Consider the following 20,710-nt stretch of genomic DNA (forward strand, 5'->3'; position numbering starts at 1 on the left):
GTTCTTCCTTGTGGCTTATTTATTTGATTTGGTTTTGTTTTAATTAGTGCATTTATTCATCTATTCTGAAAGCCAGGACCTGAGCTGGACTGCTTAGACAGAGGCAAGAGAGACTGTAATATACAGCTTAAACATAATGTGCATCTAATAAAAGTATCTGTATGTCAGTAAGAACAAAACACTACAGAGGTAATTAATCAAGCCAAACCAAGTACACTCAGGAAAGCTAGCACAGCAGCAAAGTAATTCATGTCAGTAGTCAGTTGTCAGGAAAAAAAAAAAGATCGGTTTTCATCTCTGTTTGTGACCCTATGATAAGCAGAAGTACCCTCAGCGCAGACTAACTATCCCATGCTTCCCACAAAATGTAATCCTACCTTAGGAGCTTAGCTGCTGCAGTGACCTTCTTTTGTCTGCTTGCTCCGGAGTAAATTCTGTCTGATGTGAGTAAAGAAGATTGGAAGAAGGTTATTTTTAATATCAATATAAAATAATCTGTAGCACAACAAAATACAAGAAAGGAAGGCGTCCGTTCATTATGTTTTCAGGGAGAATGGCATCACCACCTACAACATCTTGCAGGAAGCGCATAAACAACACACATCACAGGATTAACCTGACAGGGTCCCTTCGCTCTAGTTTCTATTATTAACTTTACACCTAGTGCAAGTCTCCTCAAATGAACTATATGCAGTATAACGATTTATCTTACACAGACTGTACCTCAGCTGAAAAGTTATTACCAGGATAGTAAGGGGCCTGGGTTTTATAAGCCTTTCACAGAGGTGTGCTGAGTATCTGATCCCTGAGTTTCTTATAGCATGGGTAGAGAAATTATTACTTTGTCCAGGCTTTTGGTCTAGGTAGTGAACTTTTTCCTCCGTTTCCTCGTGTTAAACTGCACACTTAAAAAAAACCCCACATTTCTGACCGTCCCCATCCCAAACCCACACTCGCTGATGCTGTTCGGACAGCAGCCAACAGCTATCTACAAGCTGTTGTCTTGCAAAAAAAGTGCAGCTTCACCCCTCTACCACCTGACATCTCCAGCTCCCTCCTTCATCTTCTCAGGTGTGGTACAAAATTATTCCCTATGGCTGAGCAAAACACTGCAGCCACAATGATAACATGGACCAAGCAAAATGTCATTTTCTCCTCGATAATACAATTCTGTTCTTTTCTTTTTTTTTTTTTTTTTTTAAGGAAGGTGTTTTCAGAATTTTATGGAGGAGATTGTTTTTTTCTTTCCCTAATGTTCTCATTAATTTATTATTTCCTGTATTCTACCTCTCTGCTGATTAAACTATGAGAGACCAAGCAAGGGAAAAGTATTTCTGCTGTTGAAGCATGCACAACATAAAAAAGAAAAGGTGACCTTTAACTCTGCTCCTCTGTCTCTTTGCCCATCAGAATGTCAAATGATTTTCCATATTGTAAGTACTTCATGACAACACCAAGCATTTGAGAACTGGGAACATTTGTATTGTTGGAGGACACCTGAGGTTTGTTGCTTTAAAGTTAATCTGTAGCCTTAAATTCTAGCCTGAGTAAGAGGTAGCGTATAACTGTATTTGTGCAGCCAGCAGAGCACAAATCAGCCTCATGCTCCAAGAGCCACAGTGTGCCTCTTGGTTCTGCCCTGCTGCAGGCTACAGCTTCCATCTCTCTGTGCTAGAGTTCACAGTCGAGCTGGTGAGTACAGCAGGGACGCATCCATGTTGTCATGCTTGTTTGCTCTTTGCTCAGGTTTCCAGTCTCTGGCTGCATAAGTATTAGTTCACAGGTAGTGTCCAGACTGCCATGGTTCAAGGAATAGTTAAGTCTGGGGTGCAGGTCATCCACTTGTGCACATCCCACAGTCTGCACTTTGGCCTGGGAATGGAGGCCCACACAGGCACAGAAAACAAAGACATTGCACACATAATCTAGGCAAAACAAAGAATAACTTTCATTATCATCATAGTTACTCATCAACTACTTTCATAAAAGGGACTGCAGCAAGTCAGGCACTTTTTGGTCTGCAGCGCGTCCCATGAAGAAACGAATGATCAGGTGCTGTTTCATAAACTCCTTGATTCACAGGGATCTTTTTTTAAGTCAGAGAGGACTGTTCTGGTTACCTTGCCTGTGATTCATATGCACAACATACATGAAGCCATGAAGACTCACATACTAGCTTCAACATCAAGCTCATCAGGCAGACTTCTGGAGAGAGATGCCTAGGTTTCCAGTGACAGTGGACCTTGGTTGTATTGTGAACTGTCTGAATGGCCATCTTCTCTCATTATTAAAGATCAAAATTTTAGCCTTCACCTGAGTTTCCTAGTTTCAATTTCCAATTTCTTTTCTACTGTTTTGAACAGCCTTTTAATAGTGATGACTGATGCAGTTGCTCCACAGCACCAAGCAATACCAAAGAATTAGGTGTGGTACCACTCAGTGCTGGTACTAGTCCTCAAGTCTAACCTCTACATCTTGGCCCAACAGTTTGCCATTTGACCTTTATAAGATTCTTTTAGTCTTTTCCTTTGGCAGACTAAACCTGTTAGGATACAGTAGTTCCATTTTTGAAGGCAACCTTGCTAAGTAGAACTTTGATGCTTTTCTCTTTTTTTCTGAACTAAATATTAGAAAGAACTATGTTAAATAACATGTTTTAATACCCACCAGCACTGGTATTGCCTGGTCACTTGATTAAAATAATGCTTGTGACTGAATGTTGTTGGCTTTCCCTGCCATCAAGTATAGTACAAGCTATACAGTGTAGAAAAAGAAGGTCTGTGCTTGGAAGAGGCAGTGGTCCAAAGCAGACATGACAGATAAAAGATTGGGATTTTGGCACCAGTTCCAACTAGAAAGCAGCAGTAGCCTCTTCAGCATATAAAGCCTGCAAATCCTACACAGCTGCTAAGGTAGAAAAGATCTTTTGTGAAAGCTGGAAGCCATTGTGTCCTGGTTTCAGCTGGAATAGGGTTGATTTTATTCTTAGCAGCTGGTGCAGCGCTGTGTTTTGCATTCGGTGTTGATGGCCATGTTGATGGCACACCGATGTTTCTGGTCATTGCTGGGTGATGTTTACACTGAGTCAAGGACTTTTCAGTTTCTCAGGCCCTGCCAGCAAGAGGGCTGGGGGGGCACGGGGAGCAGGGAAGGGACACAGCCAGGACAGCTGACCCAAACTGGCCAAAGGGATGTTCCATACCAATGAGCATCATGTTGGGTATATAAGCTGGGGGAAGAAGGAGGAAGGGGAGGACGTTTGGTGTGATGGCGTTTGTCTTCCCAAGTCACAGTTACCTGTGCTGGAGCCCTGCTGCCCTGGGGGTGGCTAAGCCTGCCCGCCGGTGGGAAGAGGGGAATTAATCCCTTGGTTTGCTTTGCTCGTGTGCGTGGCTTTTGCTTTACCTGTTAAACTGTCTTCATCTCAGCCCATGAGTTTTCTCACTTTTACTCTTCCGATCTCTCTCCCATCCCGTGTGGGGAGAGGGAGCGAGTGGCTCCGTGGGGCTTGGTTGCTGGCTGGGGTTAAACCATGGAACATTGTTTATTACTCTTAATGCTTTCTCTATAAATCTGAGCCTGACTCATATTGTGGCAATCTTTCTGCTCTTTAATTCTCTGAACACTGAATTACAGACATTTGATGAGATGGAAGTCTAATAGTCTGAGCTTAGATTGCAAACTCCTGTTCCCACTCCTCTCAATAAATGGACCCTTCATTTAACTCCTCTGCGTTTCAGCCTGTCTCTCTGAACAGGCAGTGACAGAAAAGCCTTACAGGACAATTGAGGGCAGCTAACTGCCAGGCAGATTATTCCCACAAATTTAGGGACTTTGTGCTGTTTTGTTGTACTACACTTTACAAGACCAAAAGAGTAATTTTCACCATATTTTGGTAAAGCCTTCTCAAGGCTACCAGTTCTCAGTTTCTGTTGCGCCTTGCTCAGCCTAGCATTTGCCTCTGCACAGACTTGAATATTTGCTGTTGCAGATCTTTATTTGTAGCATGGAAAATAAATTCCCAAATCATGCTGTAGTTGTAAAAGCAATCATCCTATAGAAAGTAATCCAGAATTCACTGCAGTAAAACATATTAGTTTCTATATTCTATATGAGCTGAGAGTTGATACAGTAAAGGCATGCAATTAAAAAGTGCACATCAGATGTATTTTGAGCTTTCTTTAGCAGCTGTTTTGTATTACCAAACATGCACGTTGCAGTAGTTTTTAAATTGGATTTAAGTAGCTTGCAGAATATCTCAATACACAGAGCAAAACCCAGCAAAACATTATAAAAAAGTGTGCATAGTAATTCCACCCAAGAGTTGCCAAAGTAAGAGCAGAGAGATCACATGAAAAATATTTCCTGGCTATGTGAAATCTGTGAAAATTCCCAGAAAGACTAGGAAACAAAGTCTGTCCTGGGATGGGAATACAGTTTGTATTGAACCCAACAAGAGGAGATATATCTGTGTGTAGCTGTCAGCCCAACCTGAATTCTGCTGTACTTCAAATGTTAACACGTGTACTGAAGTGACACAGCATACCACATGCACTTGAAAAATCCTTCCAGTTGAATTTCAGCCTAAGTTTGTGTATATTATAGCCATTCTGATATTTATTTCCTGCAGTCACTTCACAATCTCTGAAAGACAGCAAATTCAATACCTTGTCTTTTGATTTTGACTGAGAAGCCCAATTTCTTCTTTAATATTGAAGTTTTTTGTGATGGAGGTCAAGGGGAATAGAATAGTATTTTTATAACTGGATGCTGAAATAATAGAACACCAGGTTGGAAGGGTCCAGCCTTTCTTGGCAAAAGCACTTAAAGATTTTAAATATATATTTTCTCACTGATGTTAAAGAGGGGAAAGAAATCTTCTAATACATTTTTGCTGCTGAAGCAAGATTTGCAATACTTCCAGGGACTGCTGTTCTATTTGTGAGCTAAGATTACTCTCAGTGAAGTGGCTCAGCTCCCCGAGGTTCTGAAAACTCCCGTTACGCCTTTGCCAGATTCACAATAGTCTCACGTTTGTTATTTCAGTAAAAAAGACAAAAAAAGGGGAAAACCATGTGCATGGCTGAAATAAAAAGGAAAAGCAAGTGCATGGCTGAAAAGCTTCAAAACCATCTCTGCAGAGCACCTATGTGAAGAGCGCTGAGGATCATTTATGATCTCATCTGCCTATTCCAAGTCTTGGAACGAAAGTCTGGAGGGTGGACACTGCAAAGCGAAAATCTCTCTCTGTGAATCTGTCTCCTCTCACATTGAGAAAAACACTCACTTGCTGCAGTTCACTTTACTGGTTGGCAAAACGGTCCTAATAAAACTTGCCTTTTGTCACAGCTTTCTGTCAGCATGTATTTCAGAAGTGCTTCTGGAGCCCTGTTTGAAGAGCACTGTATGGTACAGTATGGTGTCTTGGGAAATAGGACAGATGTGTGCCATGTGTAGAAATTATTTTTCTGTCACATGAGATCATAATTTGTTAAAGTGCCAGGTAATTAAGGAATTTTTGCTGTTCTTATTAGATAAACAGGCTTTTTATTGCAAACAGTTCTCATCTTTCTAAATCAGTTCCAGGAAACCCTATAATGTCAGTCACTATTAGCATTTGGAATAGCATTAAGAGCTTTATACAAGCTCATATTAATCTGTCTAGGTTAACCTTTGTATCCAGGCTGCCTCAGTTGCTGTATTTCAAATCTGTAGAATGTCAGTTCTTCTCCATGGGCAGGAAGAGGTTTAGCACAGATTTAGCAGTGCTTTGATCATAGTATGAAGTCATTTTGAACTTATTTGTGACCAAAAAAATTTCTCTGGAGCACTTCTATTCAGCCTTATCAATTGAGTTGCTTAATCATTTGGAGTAAACTTTTAGCCTCTCTTTTGCTCCAGAAGCTACTTCAAAGACCAGATAAATGCCAAGACAGATAGTGTCGGGAATATTACATTTAATTTGGGTACTGGATCTCAGAATTTCAGAAATACCACGTAGGCATAGAAACAGAGTGGGAAGGGTCCCCAGCTCCCTCTCGCAGCTGCAAAGTCTGCCCAGAGCATCCTGAGGCACTTGCTCAACCTACACTCCAGCACCTCCCATGAAGGCAGATTCACTGTGTGCCTCAGGCAGTCTGGTCCAACACTTAATTATGCTCATAATTAGAAAGTTTTCCTAATATCTAACCCAAATATTCTTTGCTGCAAACTAGGTTCATTTCAGCTCATCCTTCCCTCAGTGTACATAGAGTAATTGATTGTCATTTTTATAACAGTGTTTGAAATATTGGAACATGAACTGGCACATGTTACCATGTCCTTCCCCTGGTCTTCTGTTTTCTGGATCAAAGCCCAGATCTTCAAAGCTATCCTAAGAGTCATGTTTTAATTTCTGACTTGTGACCTCTCTTTGATTTGTGTATGCCCTTTAAAATATATATAGTTCCTCTGTGTAAACATGCAACCCCAGCTGAGGGTTCCCTTCCTGAGGAAAGCAACCTAATGATGTCCCACACCATACATAGCCTCTTCTTCATGCACTGCTGAATTTGCTTTCTCGGTAAGGGTGTCCTGTCCTTGGTACGTACCCAGTGTGTGTGTTGGTCCTTGCAATATTCAGAATCTCTTAAGCAGTACTGCTGCCTAGGCAAGTCTTTCCTGGTTTTTTTTTTTTTTTTGTGTGTGTTCAATTTTTTTCCTCCTTTTCACTTCACTTTCTTTAATTTTATATATTTGATGTACAACTTCCACATTTTATAAAGATTATTTTGAATAATTCTGTCTCCAAAATGGCTACTGTTTCTCTCAAATTGGCATATTTTGTAAGGACACCCTCCACTCCCTTATCTGTATCATTGAGGAAGGTATTCCTCACAAAACTGGGTCCCAAAAGATCCCACCTGAAATGTTTTCAGGGGTTGTCACTGAACCATTGATATCTAACCATTGTGTTGCGTACAACGAAAGGATTCACAGGCCATCAGTTTTCTCAGTTGCATGTTTTTCTGGTAAAAGCACAAAACTGGGAGTCAGAGGTTTTTGACTTTTTGTGTTCATTTTGTCCCAACTTTTAATACAGGTGGTAGAAAGTTATAATTGCTCTTTTCATTTATTTCCTTGTCTGTAAGAGAGAAATGAAGATGCTTGTGAAGTGAGTGACTCCTCGGGGGGAAGATGCTATTGAAAGTGGCAGAATATAGATGGTAGTGTATCGGGCCCAGTCATCACTCATGCTAATTGAAACTAACCCTTGAATCTGTAGGACTTGCACTCCCAGTATCAGAACCCAGCTCTGTACTGTGTTGTGGTCTTCTCAGGGCCCTTTGCCTTGATTTCCCCTTCTAGCATTCAGCAGCAGGATCTGCATTTGTGCTTGGTTGGCATCAGCACTGTGTGACACACATCTGGGAACAAATTCTAGTTACAATTCCCTTTGCGCACCTGACACAAACTTTCACACTGTTAAAATGTACCAGTGACCAGTGGAAACAGCGTGTGGGATGAGTCTGTGTTAATGGTCGTTGCTATGATTTTGTCATTCATATTAGAAGAGTTGACTTCTTTCTGCTTTTAAGCTTCCTGGCAATGATGCAAACCAGTTTTTAAAGCTCATTTGCAGCAAAAGGTTATAATAATACAACAGCTTGAAGCTGCAGTGAGATTTGGAATCACAGGGGTAAACAAAACTTGTTCCAAACAAAAATGGGCCAAAATGCCTGCTCAGTGCTGCAAACAGCACTGGGTAACCGAGGCAGCTGAGCCGAGCACCAGGGCTGCAGCCCCAGGGGAGGAGACCCGCTGCTGTGCCAGGGACTTGGGTTTCAGCCCCAAGGGGGGTCCCAGGCTCTGTTCCAGCCCCTGTGACTGCTCCCGCACAGCCGTCCAGACCCTACCTGGCTTCTCCCCACTCTGTGGCACCAGGGTGACTGTGATGTTTAGCCTTTGAGGGAAAAAGAAGAAATGTAGATGATCCTGGAGGGATGGTAAAAAAAAAAGTTGTTTATGACTGGCTGCCTGCTTGTTATTTAAACATGCAGGGAGACATCTGATAAATATTTAAGTAGCTCCAATTTATTTAGTGCTGTACATGTTTAACATGATGAATACTAAAGAGGCTAAATAGATTAAGATTTCTAAAATGATTGTGCCAAATGTGTCTTTTTACTTCAGGCCTCTATGTAGCAAAGATGTTTCCACCAGTGTAACTATCTGTTAATATATTAATAAATCCTGTGCTTTGAAACCCTGATGAACATATCCTGCACAGAGGTAGCCACGCTAAAGTACGCAGTATTTTGTGCCGCTGCAATGCATCTGTGGTGTATCTGTACCAACAAAACATCTTCAGGCCAGACCAGGCTGGGGATCCTGCGCCTCTCTTCTGGCTGTCACCTTGAACACCTTTATTCTCGCCTTGAAAGAGGCTTTGCTTTTGCATGGAGATGGTGTTAATGTTTAACATTGCCCTTGCACATGTGCACACATGCACACTAGTCGCACTAAACTCACAAGTAAAGATATGTGTATAGAGATGGAATACATGACCTCCCTGTATTTCTGTCTCAGTCACATGTGGTGGGGAGTAAGTCTGTGTGGAAGATTCGCTTGAGTACTTTGTATGGCACATAAAGCCTCAGTGAATCTCATTTGATTGGTTCTCCTGTCCTGACCCTAATACAGAGGTAAAAATATTTAATGGCCTGTACTAAATTAAGTAACACCAGACTGACTCAAGTATGCATGACTAAATCTAGTTTAGGGATTCTTATGCTTGAAGTGTCACCAAGCTACCCCCAGAAGAGAATGGCTTAGGTAAATACACCATGGGATCAGCTTGCAAAGGAAGAATCACTTTTGAATACTTGTTTATATTAGTCATAACCATACAAGAGCCCTCTGGCAGTGCTGAGCTTTTGTTTCAGATAGTAGAATACCCATTAGAAGTGAAATTAGAGCATTGGCATCACTGAGAGCTTTTTCCTTTTGCCGTATTTTGATTGAGAGAAAGCCTGCCTTCGTTCAGCATGACACCTAGCAGCTACCACGGCCACGGACATCAGGGCAGAAGACTCCAAATATACATATTAGCGACCATTCCATGCTTTTAGTTGCTCCCCCCTGCCACAACACCGGAGAAGCTCAGTGAGATCAGTGTTGTCTTACAAACGCAGGCTGGCATCCTGCACAGAGGTTCAGCTTCACATGGGTCAGGATGGGACAAGGCCTATCAACGCAAGTCTTTTTAATGGAACAGACAAAGCTGGACTTCTGTATTTCAGCTGTGAACATCTCCCTGATACAGCTCCCATTAAAGAATGGGGTCAGAGCTGCCTCTGCCCCACCACTGGAGCAGCCCTGCCCCACACAGCCGAAGCCCTCACCAACAGCAGTTCCCATTCTTGTAGGCAAAGGAGGTGATGGCTGCCTCTTCTAGGGCTTTTCCTGTCCCTGTCAGGCTTCTGTCTTCCGCAACTGTCTGTTTTGCTCAGGTACCAAGCCACTTAAAGGAGGGGGAGTTTGGTCTGGTGAATTCTTTTTTAAGCAGAACTGGAGTTATACAAACTTTAACAATGCTTTAGAAATTAAGCTATCATGTATGAGAAATACAGCCTATGCACTCATATATAAAACCAGATTTCATATTAAATGCATTCATCCTCATTCTGTCACCCACACAAAGTTATTTTCACCATTAAAATTATGCGTGACAACTTGTTTATCCATTCTGAATGCACTGGACGGGAGCTGGTTTTCTGTATTCAGAGCAGAACATACATCACCTCCAAACATGAGTATCGCATCTATTTGAGATGCTTGTTGGAAGATTTAATTCCTTTATCAATTTTGTTAGACAGCATTTCAGACAGGGCAAAGCTCTGGGTTTTGTACTGTGGAAAGATCTTCCTTGGGTCTTATTAGCATGCAATAAGAGAAAGGCTGTTGAAGCTGTCTCAACAAACAGCATGGAAGGGACACTGCCAGTGAGGCAATAAAAAGCCTAGTGGGAGGCTATTAAAGCCACAGCATTATTTTATTTGGGAGAGGTTTGCCAGGACAGCAGGAGTCCTGGTGCCTTGGAGGCTGGAGGCTGAAATAAAGACCAGAGCGCTCCTGTGGACAGGAGGAAGGCCCAGGCCGTCAACCAAGTCCCCCCGCTTAATCTGCGGAGATCAGAGACAAGACAAACGGGGGTTTCTTCTCCTCTGTAATTGGAAAAATATGCAGAGGATTTATTTTCTCTGGATTTCACAGGACTTGGTTACATTTACTTACCAAAACATAACACGGCGGGGTGTGTGCGTGTGTGTCTGAAGAAAGACCCCCCAGCACGTGGCCTCCGCTCTGCGAAGGCCCAGTTCTGCACGCTGCTGCCAGGCAGGATTATCTGGGGCTTTCCTCACTGCCAAGACCACCACAATTACTGGAATAGAAAGGCAGTAGATAAGATATTGGGATACAGAAAAACTGGTTGCCTACTGCCTTCTGTATTTATGATCATTTTGCCCCAAATACGAACACTGTAATCTGTTGCAAAGAGCCATTTAGGACGCGGAAGCAGAGGAACAGCTCAGGGTAAACTTTTGCCGCTTTTGAGTGAAGGTTTCAGTAGCATACAAACACTCGCAATGCTTGGTCTCTTGCTGTGAGTATCTTTTTTTCCCTAGTCCTGAGGTGAATTGCAGTATGAGATACAGCCTTTAGAAAATCATTAATTAGTATTTCCAATCCGCAGCATCTAGCTTGAGCCAGCTGCTGATTTAGATTCATTTACAGCAGCACATGTCCATCTCTGAGATTTTCTGAACAAATTAGACCGTGTTATGTACTTGTTTCCAGTCGCACAAAAAGAGGACGTGCATTTTTTGTGAATTTACCCTCTAGCGACTGAAAAGTTCAGTATTTGAAGAAGTCATGCATTGGAAGCCCCCATCCATACAGTCACAAACCCCTCTTGTGATGAGTGAGGACAAAAGGAGAGAGGGATTCATCAAAATACGATTCCAAAATTGTCAGTCTGAATTTGTAATGGCTGCTGGGAGATATGTGTGTTCTTGTGGCTTAGAGACTTATTTTGAACGCTATTATCAGGCTCTCCCTGGTACATTCTCCTCTGTTTCAGCAGCAATGGGTCAGAGTTACTAACTGTATGTGCATTATTTACACCTAAGTGCTACGCAATTTCCGTCATCCACCTACAGAAAATATCCACATTCAACAGCACACTTACCTATTCATTATGCATTACTTCCCAAGTCTCAGAAACACACTTCAGGCCATGCTTTCCTACATAAAATACTTTCTTTTTTTCTATTTACTAATTACTTCTCCTTTGCCCTACAAATATATATAATTCATTTTGAATATTTTATGCAAAATGCAATACTAATGGGATTTGAGTCTTGCTGATAAGGATTCAGGTTCCATAACGGGTATTCATGCAAAACTTAGTCTCTGTGTTTCAAAATAGATGTGATTCACACTGCAAAGCTGCTTAAAGGCACAGAAATAACAATGATTAAAAGGGGGGGGGGGGGGGGGGGGGGGGCGGGGAAGGGTGAGGGATTAACTGTCACTCATGCAATTTCCCTAGAATTCTTCCTGAGCAGGAAGAACAACTTCTTCCCCAAGTAAATGACAGTGCTGAAACCTCTTGCATTGCCTGTTTGGAAGAACATGAAAAAAAAAATGTCCACCCTCAAGCTGGCAGCTGGATCATGCTGCAACAGAGTCTTGTTTCAGTGTTCATGATGTTCACAGCCCAGTCTATCCAGCTTAAAAGGGGAAGATGACATCCTCCCTCCTGTGGTTTGGAGCAACATGCACCCTGAAGGCAAACAGAAAAATCAGTTCTTTTAATTTCCAGTTGCAGAGAAATAAAGATATTTTTTGTTCACCCTGCAGCATCCTCTCAGTATTTTCTGGGTGCACCCAGTTATGTGACGAGGAAAAAAAAATAATATTTGAACTATTTGCCATCTTGTCCTCTATGGCTGTTTCATTCTCTCTATCTGCAGTTTGGTTGACTGGAGAAATGTGAGTTTTATTTGCAGTTGTGATAGCTCCACTCAGTGTGATAGTCCATATAATACTGTGCCCTCACCACTCAACATCTCTCTGTTACCCATACAGGGTGAATATTGCCCTCTGTATAGCATTCATTGGTCAAGGAGAACTCCTTCACGCTCTCAAAATCAAAGTTACCCTTTCTTTTTATACAATTGTGTTCTACACAACATTTTTTCATACAGAGGGACCAGACTCTTCACGTTAATAGCCAAAGCATAAGTAAGGACACCTATGAGCAAGATCACTGAGTGGAGCAGTGAAGTCAGTCAGCGCCACTGTTAGACTGCCACGTTGGGCTACCCTTCATTCACCTCTCATGAAGGAGACCTGCATGAAGGGATGTCTGACATCCAAAAACTGTCAGCCCGCGCTCTGCCTGTACCTTTGTTAAGCATCTAAGAGACAGCCAGAGCCTGTGCAGGGCTACAGTCCATGTTGGCTGAAGGAACCCAAGACCCTCAGTCGGAGAGATGGGGCTGTGCAGTTACACTGAAATCACCTGCAGGGCAACTGTAGAGAGTCAGATTTTTTCAGGATGGGATATGTACAAAAACATTGGGAATTGACTGAGCTTCTTATCAAAATAACATGCAAGAGGTTTACTTTGTTTTCTGAGTAACTTACCTTTCTTCTTCTTCTTTTTTTTTTTTTTTTTTTTTTAATGGAAACCTCAGAGGAGATAGTGATCCTACTAGAAATAATTCTCAGATATTCATTAGAAGAATTTCTGGTGACAATAGTGTTTTGTATTTCTGAGTTGGACATCAAACAACAACTGGACGGAGCAGCACGTAAACCTGGAATGTTTCTCCCTGGAGTCCTTCACAGATAGCAGGTCCCAGCGCAGCCTCTCAGTTGTTGAAAATCTGGAGGGATTATATGAACTACCTCTTGCTGGTGTGTGTGCAGGCTACCCCCCTGATCATTAGAGCTGTCAGGACTATTACAGGGTCTGGGAAACAGACAGAAAGAAATTCAGCAGGATGGATGCAGAGCAACCTCCCCTGGCAGAATTCCAGCAGCTCCGTTCAAACACGGCAGCAGCTTGTGCAGCGCTGACGGAGCCTCCCTGCAGAGTTCAGGTTTCCAATACATGGTGCCCATATAAAAGGGCACAAATAACTGGCACTAATTGTGCAGGGCAGAAATAAAATGGCAGTAAAAAAATGGGAAGATCAAAAATGGAGACATTATTTGTATCAACACCAGATGTCCTGGAAAACGTGATCCTAAGTGACTGGAAATGAGAAAATCTTGACAGCCCTGTTTGTGCACTGATTCACAGTTGCATTTATCTCCCTGTTTTCACTATTGCCAGTGATACTGAGTCATTTTCGGAAAGGCAGCTGCTGTTTGGTATGCTTGGACACCATCCTTTTTTCTGATGATCGCTGCTCTGCCATGGTTGGCTTTCCTGTAAGCTCACCGTGGGAACTGTTGGGTTAAGTAAGACACCATCGGTTTAAATAAGACACGTTTAGGATAAATGAGATTCGTCAGGTGTTAGAAGGGCCTGGTAACAGGAAACAAACACACTGAGGTGAAGGGCTGGAACTTAAAAGGAGGGTGACAGTTCAGGAAGGAAAGCGTGTGTGAAGCCCCACAGCAAGCCTCGGCAGTCTAGTTCAAACTCATTTCTTTCCACCAGTTACCAGGATTTACCACGTTTACCCAACACGGGAAGAGGAGTGCTATAGTAACGTGGATGTGTTTTCAGAAGTGGTATTTGTTTAAAGAGGAAGCCTCTAGGAATCTTATCCAGGGCAAGGCTAAGGCACAAAGCTCACTTGGGTATTGCTTAGGTAGGCATAGGTATGAACCCAAGAGGAGGAAAAAGAACTCAGAGGAAGCCAGTGGGGACTGCCATGGGTACAGCTGCAAAATCACATGTAGCAGGACCCTAAAAGAAAGTATGTGAAGACAAGGCTCTGAGACAGGGCTCTGGCTGCAAGGCTGCTGAGGCGTTAGAAAGGAAACAGCGTCCTGTTTGATCTTTCTCAAGCTCCACTGAACAACTCCAGAGTCATTGTCAACGAGCAGCATCACATTTAAGACACATCCATGTTCAGTTTCCTCCTGCAGTTAAAACAGTTTGAAAGACCTTTCTGGTCTTTCACTGTCTTGGTTCAGTTGTGCAGCAATCCAGAGTGAAACCTGTGAAGATGTTAAGTAATTCTATGATTCTATGAAATCCCACATGAGATTTGCACAATGACCTTTGCTGCTCTAAGGCTTGTCATTGAATTATCATGAACAAGACCACGAAGACGAGCAGTAGTCTGCTTTCAGACTCTCTTAAGAAAGCCTCCTAATAAAGCCCTCTGAAATTAATGGAACATTTGATGTGTTTTCTTTGAGGAATGTTTGAGAAACAGCATTTGTTTCAAACAGTGTTACTAAATCTTTGATCAGTTCTATATGCTAGCACCATACAGGCGCATTACGTTTGGATTTTGAAAAAGAAGTGATTTACATCTTGTGATTTGTCTTGAAAACAAATACATTTGAACTACAACTTACTCAAAGAGTTTGTTGAAGAGAATTTGCCTATCAAAACTAAAGCTGTTAGATAATTTCAATTTTTTTTTCAATAGAGTAACAGATGAAAACTACCTACTTTAGCACAAGAGACATTGCTGTGTCGTTCTGTTTTCATGCTCCTGTTCAGCTTCTGCAGGTGAATATGCTAGAAGCAAATGGTACTTTCTGAAGTGAAGTATCTAGGTCATCAGTTACTATCCTCAACTGTCTATGGCTGGTCTGGTCATTCCCAGCGTGTGTTTATAGCTCCCCTAACGCAATGTGACCCAAACCGCAGCACAGTGGTTGGCTTCGACTCAGCACAGTTATAGTTGCCGAATACCAAATACTCCTGCTATTGAGGGAAATGCATTCAGAGCACATCCTCCACGCATGTAACCGGTGCTGAATTTCAGGACATTTTTAAGAATGATTTCTAGGCCAGGACTGGGCAACAGACGTAAAGGTTGACATGTTTTGGAGGATGTTGCTCGAATGGAATGAAAATCTTTTCAGTAATGCTTTTTCAGTACTTACCCAATCTGAATCTACTGTTAGCTTTCTGCTACAGCCAATAACACTTCTGCTAGATGAACTGGGGAGCTCTAGCAGAGTACTGCTGCCACGGTCAGAACTTCCCTGCTAGATAAGATTAATGTATACTTTACCTCACCAAAGCAGTACAATTATTTTTAGACATCAGATCTGGAGCAGAGCCTTCTCACCTCTGTACCATTCAAAGACACTGAGAAATCATGAAGTCAGGAAAAAGAAAGACATATTCTTTAATGAAAAACACTTAGATTTAAGAATTCTCAGATACACATTAAAGGAAAAAGCATTCACAGCACTATCAGATTACTATTAGCTCTAGAAAGCTGAGAAAAACTCATGACAACTCTTCAGTCAAAATAAATTGTTCTGAAAGCCAAATATCAGCTAATCCTTTTCATGAAAGGGGTCTGCTTTAACTGCTGCACGCACAGTTGAGGCAACACTCACTAGTGCGCTCATGACAGAGATGGGAATTAGGAGTTGTTCAGTTCTTACTATGACTGCTTTTAAGCCCATATAATTATATGGTAGAACAATCTGCGGTAAAGGAGCATTTCACCCCAGGAGAAAGCATCTAGTTAAGGTGGCAAGCCTCATTTTTGCACTACAGTCCTGCCAGTCTTGCAATACTCACGCTTGCTGTATTTCCTAAGGCTGGAACTCCTGGTGTCTTTCAATTGTTTGACAATCTGCAAGTATTGTGGGTTAACCCCAGCCAGCAACTAAGTACCACACAGCTGCTTGCTCACTCCTACACGCACCCAGTGGGGCGGGGAGGAGAATCACAAAAAGGTGGGTTGAGATAAGAATAATTTAATAATTGAAATAAAGCAAAATATAATAATAATAATAATAATAATAGTAATAGTAGTAGTAGTAGTAATAATAATAATACCACCATGTGATACACAACAGAATTGCTCACTACCTGCTGATTGATGCCCAGCCAGACCCAGAGCAGTGATCAACCCCTCCAGGTTATATACTGAGCATGACATCCCATGGTATGGAATATCCCTTTGGCTAGTTCAGGTCAGCTGTCCCGGCACTGCTCCCTCCTGGCTTCTTGTGCCCCTGCTCGCTGGCAGAGCACGGGAACCGAAAAGTCCTCCACTTAGTGTAAGCACAGCTCAGCAACAACTAGAACACCAGCATGTTATTAACATTATTCTCACACTAAATCCAAAACACAGCATCGTACCAGCTACTAAGAAGAAAATTAATTCTATCCCAGCTGAAACCGGGACAGCAATTTACATATTTACCTGTTCGAGAAGACCCTGCTTTAGCAGGGGGTTGGACTAGATGATCTCTAGAGGTCCCTTCCAACCTTCACCACCCTGTGATTCTGTGAGTGTGTATTTATTTTAGAGAAAAATCTTCCAGCTTTCAGGTTACAGACAAAATCTTAAAAAAAAAAAAAAAAAAAAAAAAAAAGAGTAATGTCCTGGAGGTCCAAGAAAAGAAACTGGTATCTAAACCATTTTGTTTTTCAAATCTCATGGTGTGTATCAATCATGGTGCTTCACAGAGGGGAAGAGCCTGCTCAGACTTTTCCCCATGAAGAACGGGGAGCCCCGAAGCCTAGGCCTGAAGGACCTTTGCACATTCCCCCGATGAAGCCCAGCAGAGTGACCATAAAACAAATAGTTTCCTTTGTGTCGGAGAAGTGCTGTTCTTTAGGATGAACCAGCACTATAGGTCCTTCTAGCCTTGTCCCTTACCATGAGACACACTTGGGGTTAGCAAGCTAGAATCCCTGCACTTTGTTTCATTACTTTCTTAAGCAGAAATAGTCTTTTATGTCCCACTGTGGGAGAATGTGCTGCTATGAAGCTTAATTGAGATTTATTGGTTTTGAGATTATTGGATGAAATATGAAAGCATGATATTATGTTTGCACAGGGATTTATTGCACATTTCAAAAAGGAGAAAGTATTGTGGCTTAAGTGAAAGCTATTCTAGGATTTGAGTATGCATTTTAACATGTGTATCACTTTCAAGCAGACGCAAGCTTTCTAAGTAGTGCCAGTTGTTTGCTAGGGGAGTTGCCGAAGGGGTACTATAGTGTATTTCCTAATTAAATACTTCACATTAAACATATCTGTAAATGTTACTGCATGGGCAAGCTATATTGGTGCTTTCAACTTACAACCTAGGAATTACTAATTGAATTTGTTTTAATTAGGAAAAGCTAGCTAGAACTGAGGAGCTGCCCCACATAATTTTGAAGATTTTTGCACATTGCAGTGCCCTGGAAATTGCTATCATTTGCCTAAAAAAGACAGTGTGGAGTGGGTTTTGCGGGGTTTTGGGTTTTTCTGGTTTTGTTTTGGTTTGGTTTTTTTTTTTTAATTTTATTGTTTTATTTATTTATTTTATTTATTTCTTAAACAAGTATTTGACTTTAGTTTTTTTCCTTAGGTGTTATAGACAAAAGAGTGGGGTCTTTACACTAAATTAGCACTGTATAAAATACATTAATTGGGTGGGAAACCTGTGAAGTATATATTTCTGATTCTTTGTAGTCTGCTGATATTCCACTGAGAGTACAGGCTCAAGGACTTAAATTCTTGCCTGAAGTATTTTATTTCAATTCTCATCCAAAAATATAACATCAAAATATTTGACACCTCACTGGAAGTGTAAATGTAAAGATTATTGAAGTGCAAAGGAAACCAGGCGAAGCCTGCACCTTTCATCTCTCCTTCACAGCACTACATCTAGGATTTCATGAGAAGATACTGACATTGTAAGTGGAGCCAATATTGCATCTTAATTGCCTGCTTCTGGTCTTGAAAAAAGTGACTTTTTATTATCTGTAATCAAGGCATCGGGGTCCCAAAGCAAAATCATTAATCCATATTTATGGCTATTACTCCTCAATGAAGTGACAGTCTCAACACAATATGCAAGAGAGGAGTTTTCTAGAAGTATTCAGGTGCCTAAATAAAATTAATTAGCATCTAAATCCTTTTAAAGCCTAGCCCAGACTTGGTGCAGTTGGCCGTGCTGCTACATGGGAAATGTCCATAGTTTGTGCTGGCAGAGACAACTTCTCTGAAGATTTTGCTTTAATAGTTGATTAAAGTTTTATATAGTTTTATAAAGTTTTATGTAGTTTTATAGTTGATTTTACTAGATCAACCATAAGATACATTAACAGGAGCATAACTTGGAAAGGAAATAATTATTCTGTTGGTTTTGTTCCCAGCGAAGCCTTGACAGGAGCACTGCTTCTGCTCTTGGGGATGAAGATGCATTATGGAGAGTCTGAAGAAAAGAACATCAAGCTACTTTAGCCTAGCAAAAAGATCAAGAAGACATATGATAATGGTCTTCTACTAAAAATATTGTTACGAAGTGATTCGTTGCTCACTCTATCTGCTAGGATAAGGAGAAAGGAAATGAACATATCACAGGCTTCCTCTGCTTCAGTTCTTGACAGGGAGCCACCAGTTTAAATTGCTGCTCCAGTATCCTGTCAGAAAGTAAGGATTTTCTCTTTGTTGGGGAAAAAAACAAATGGCTTGCTAAAACCCCCCAAACATTTCAGAGCCATCACTGCAAGGAAAAAGTAGAAGGAACTGTGGACTTCCAGCTGGGTGCAACAGAAGGGCTCCTGCCCAGGCGGTGGAGTCTCTGTTGGCACCCAAGCCTCAAAGGCACTGGAGAGGCACAAAGACAGCCAAGAGCCACGCACCAAGTGACCCTGGCTGCTCGACTGAGATACTTTCAAGAAAGGCCTGAACAGCAGAGAAAGTGGTGGTGGTGTTGCTCTAGACTTGTGACTCCTAATCCTTCTGCCTAAAGACCTGGTGGTGCCAAATGCTTCCTGGAGGCAAGTGCACAGATGTTTCTGAGATGACCACGGGGTGACGCTGCATGGGCTGTTGAGGAAGACGGGATTCCTCTTGACATGGAAAGCCTCTTTGACTGCCACATTTCCAGGATGGGGAAGCTTTAAGATTTGGGAGGAAAAGAGTAACAGGAGCCCATTGGCAAGCAATAATGTCTCCATCTGGACTTAAGTCAAAGGACCAGAAGAAATCAGGTAGTTACTGTAAATCCAAGGGAAGGACGGGAAGGAATCCCTCCACTGAAGGTTTTGGATGCCTGGATACTGCCTGGGCTGCGTGCTGCTCCCCCTTCCCGAGCCAGCAAAGGATGGGGCAGAGCCTCAGCCCTCACCCTGTGTTTGAGGGTGATGGTGGGACACTGCCTTGCCTGGCTCTTCAAAAGCCCTTTGCTTTCTTGTTTCTCATTACTGGACGTTAGGACACCACAAGACACTTCAGTGGGTTCTCTCATTTCTTCCCTATTCCTCCTTGACATGCTTTGATAAACATTGATTCTGGTGATGGGTTAGCACTTTCTTCCTTTTATCCCCATCGGTACTTGCAGGCACATTAGTAAGGCTTTGCTAGAGAGAGCTGCTTACCAGATTCACATCAACCTTCTTTGTGGGAACACCGCATGATGACAAAATACAACAGTACAGACCCCACCATTCTCCTTATCAAATATACCACCTGCAGCCTCACGGGGACTCATACAGATCCTGCCACAGCGGTACCGAGGCATGTAATATTTTGCACTCAGCTTAGGTTTGATCCTTGACAACCAAACAAAAAAATCCCGAGTGGCTAACGGGTCGTTAGCAGTATTCTTGTGATTTAAAGGAGAAATCTTTACAACAGGAAAAAAGGAAACTATAGATCAAACCAGTTGCAATCTTCCAAAATTTTTCTGATCAAGTAATCAGATTTGAGTTTTGTTCGTTTTAGTGCCTGAAGAGTAACAGGATGATGAATGAAAGCTAGTATAAATTTGTTGGATCGTTTCAAACCAGTGCGTTTTCCTTCAACGGCATAACACACCGTAAGGTGAGAACCAGCAGATAGTCACATATGTTGATTTTCATGAGGCTTTTGATACTCTCTCACATGATATTCTCAAACCAAGGAAACAGTACAGATTAATATTGCATGGAGCTGTTGACAAAGCTTGTCGGGAAATCCTGCTTGGGGAGTATTTAGCACTAGACTAGTTCATCATCACACAGCAGCAGTTCTGCAAGAGGTCTCATGCTCCGCGGCTCTTCAGTGTTTTTAATCAGTAGTATGGTGCTGGTGGGCGGGCTGTGGATACGTTACATGACAGGAGCTCAATACAGGCTTGGCTAACACCTGAAACCAAATGGATGGTAAAAATATTGAACAGAAGCATTTCTAATACAGGATTTTGCAGCACTGCACCACAGCACAAGTGCAGGTTTGGGAACCATTAGGCAGTTCCACAGAAAGCACGTAGATCTCACAGTGCATTCACACCCTCCTGGTCAGAAGTCGCACCCTGGTTTTAGGAGGTAAATCTCATACCAGGAACGGGCAACAAAAAGCTGGCTGGTCTAATCCTCAGGCTCAGCTCAGCTGTGTAGGAAGGCATCAGCTGGAGTTCTGTGCCCAGGAAAAGCATGGGACACGCTGTCTGCACAAAGAAGCTGGACTCATTGGAGTGGTTTAGCAAAGGACCCTGAGGGGAAACACGAAACAGTCTCATCTGC

At 42.1% G+C, this 20,710-nt stretch overlaps 1 protein-coding gene across 2 annotated transcripts in view; it reads right to left on the bottom strand.

The window, feature by feature from the left end:
• PROM1 (prominin 1) overlaps window positions 1-571 on the bottom strand; it is a 70,175-nt gene extending 69,604 nt beyond the window's left edge. For both annotated transcript variants that reach the window (XM_055797161.1, XM_055797158.1), the window contains exon 1: window positions 378-571. The gene's annotated coding sequence lies outside the window, so the exon portion shown is untranslated. The remainder of the gene's footprint in view (window positions 1-377) is intronic.
• Between the last annotated feature and the right edge of the window lie 20,139 nt (window positions 572-20,710).

This window comes from Falco peregrinus, chromosome 2 (genome assembly GCF_023634155.1).
Source record: "Falco peregrinus isolate bFalPer1 chromosome 2, bFalPer1.pri, whole genome shotgun sequence".
Lineage (NCBI taxonomy): Eukaryota > Metazoa > Chordata > Aves > Falconiformes > Falconidae > Falco > Falco peregrinus.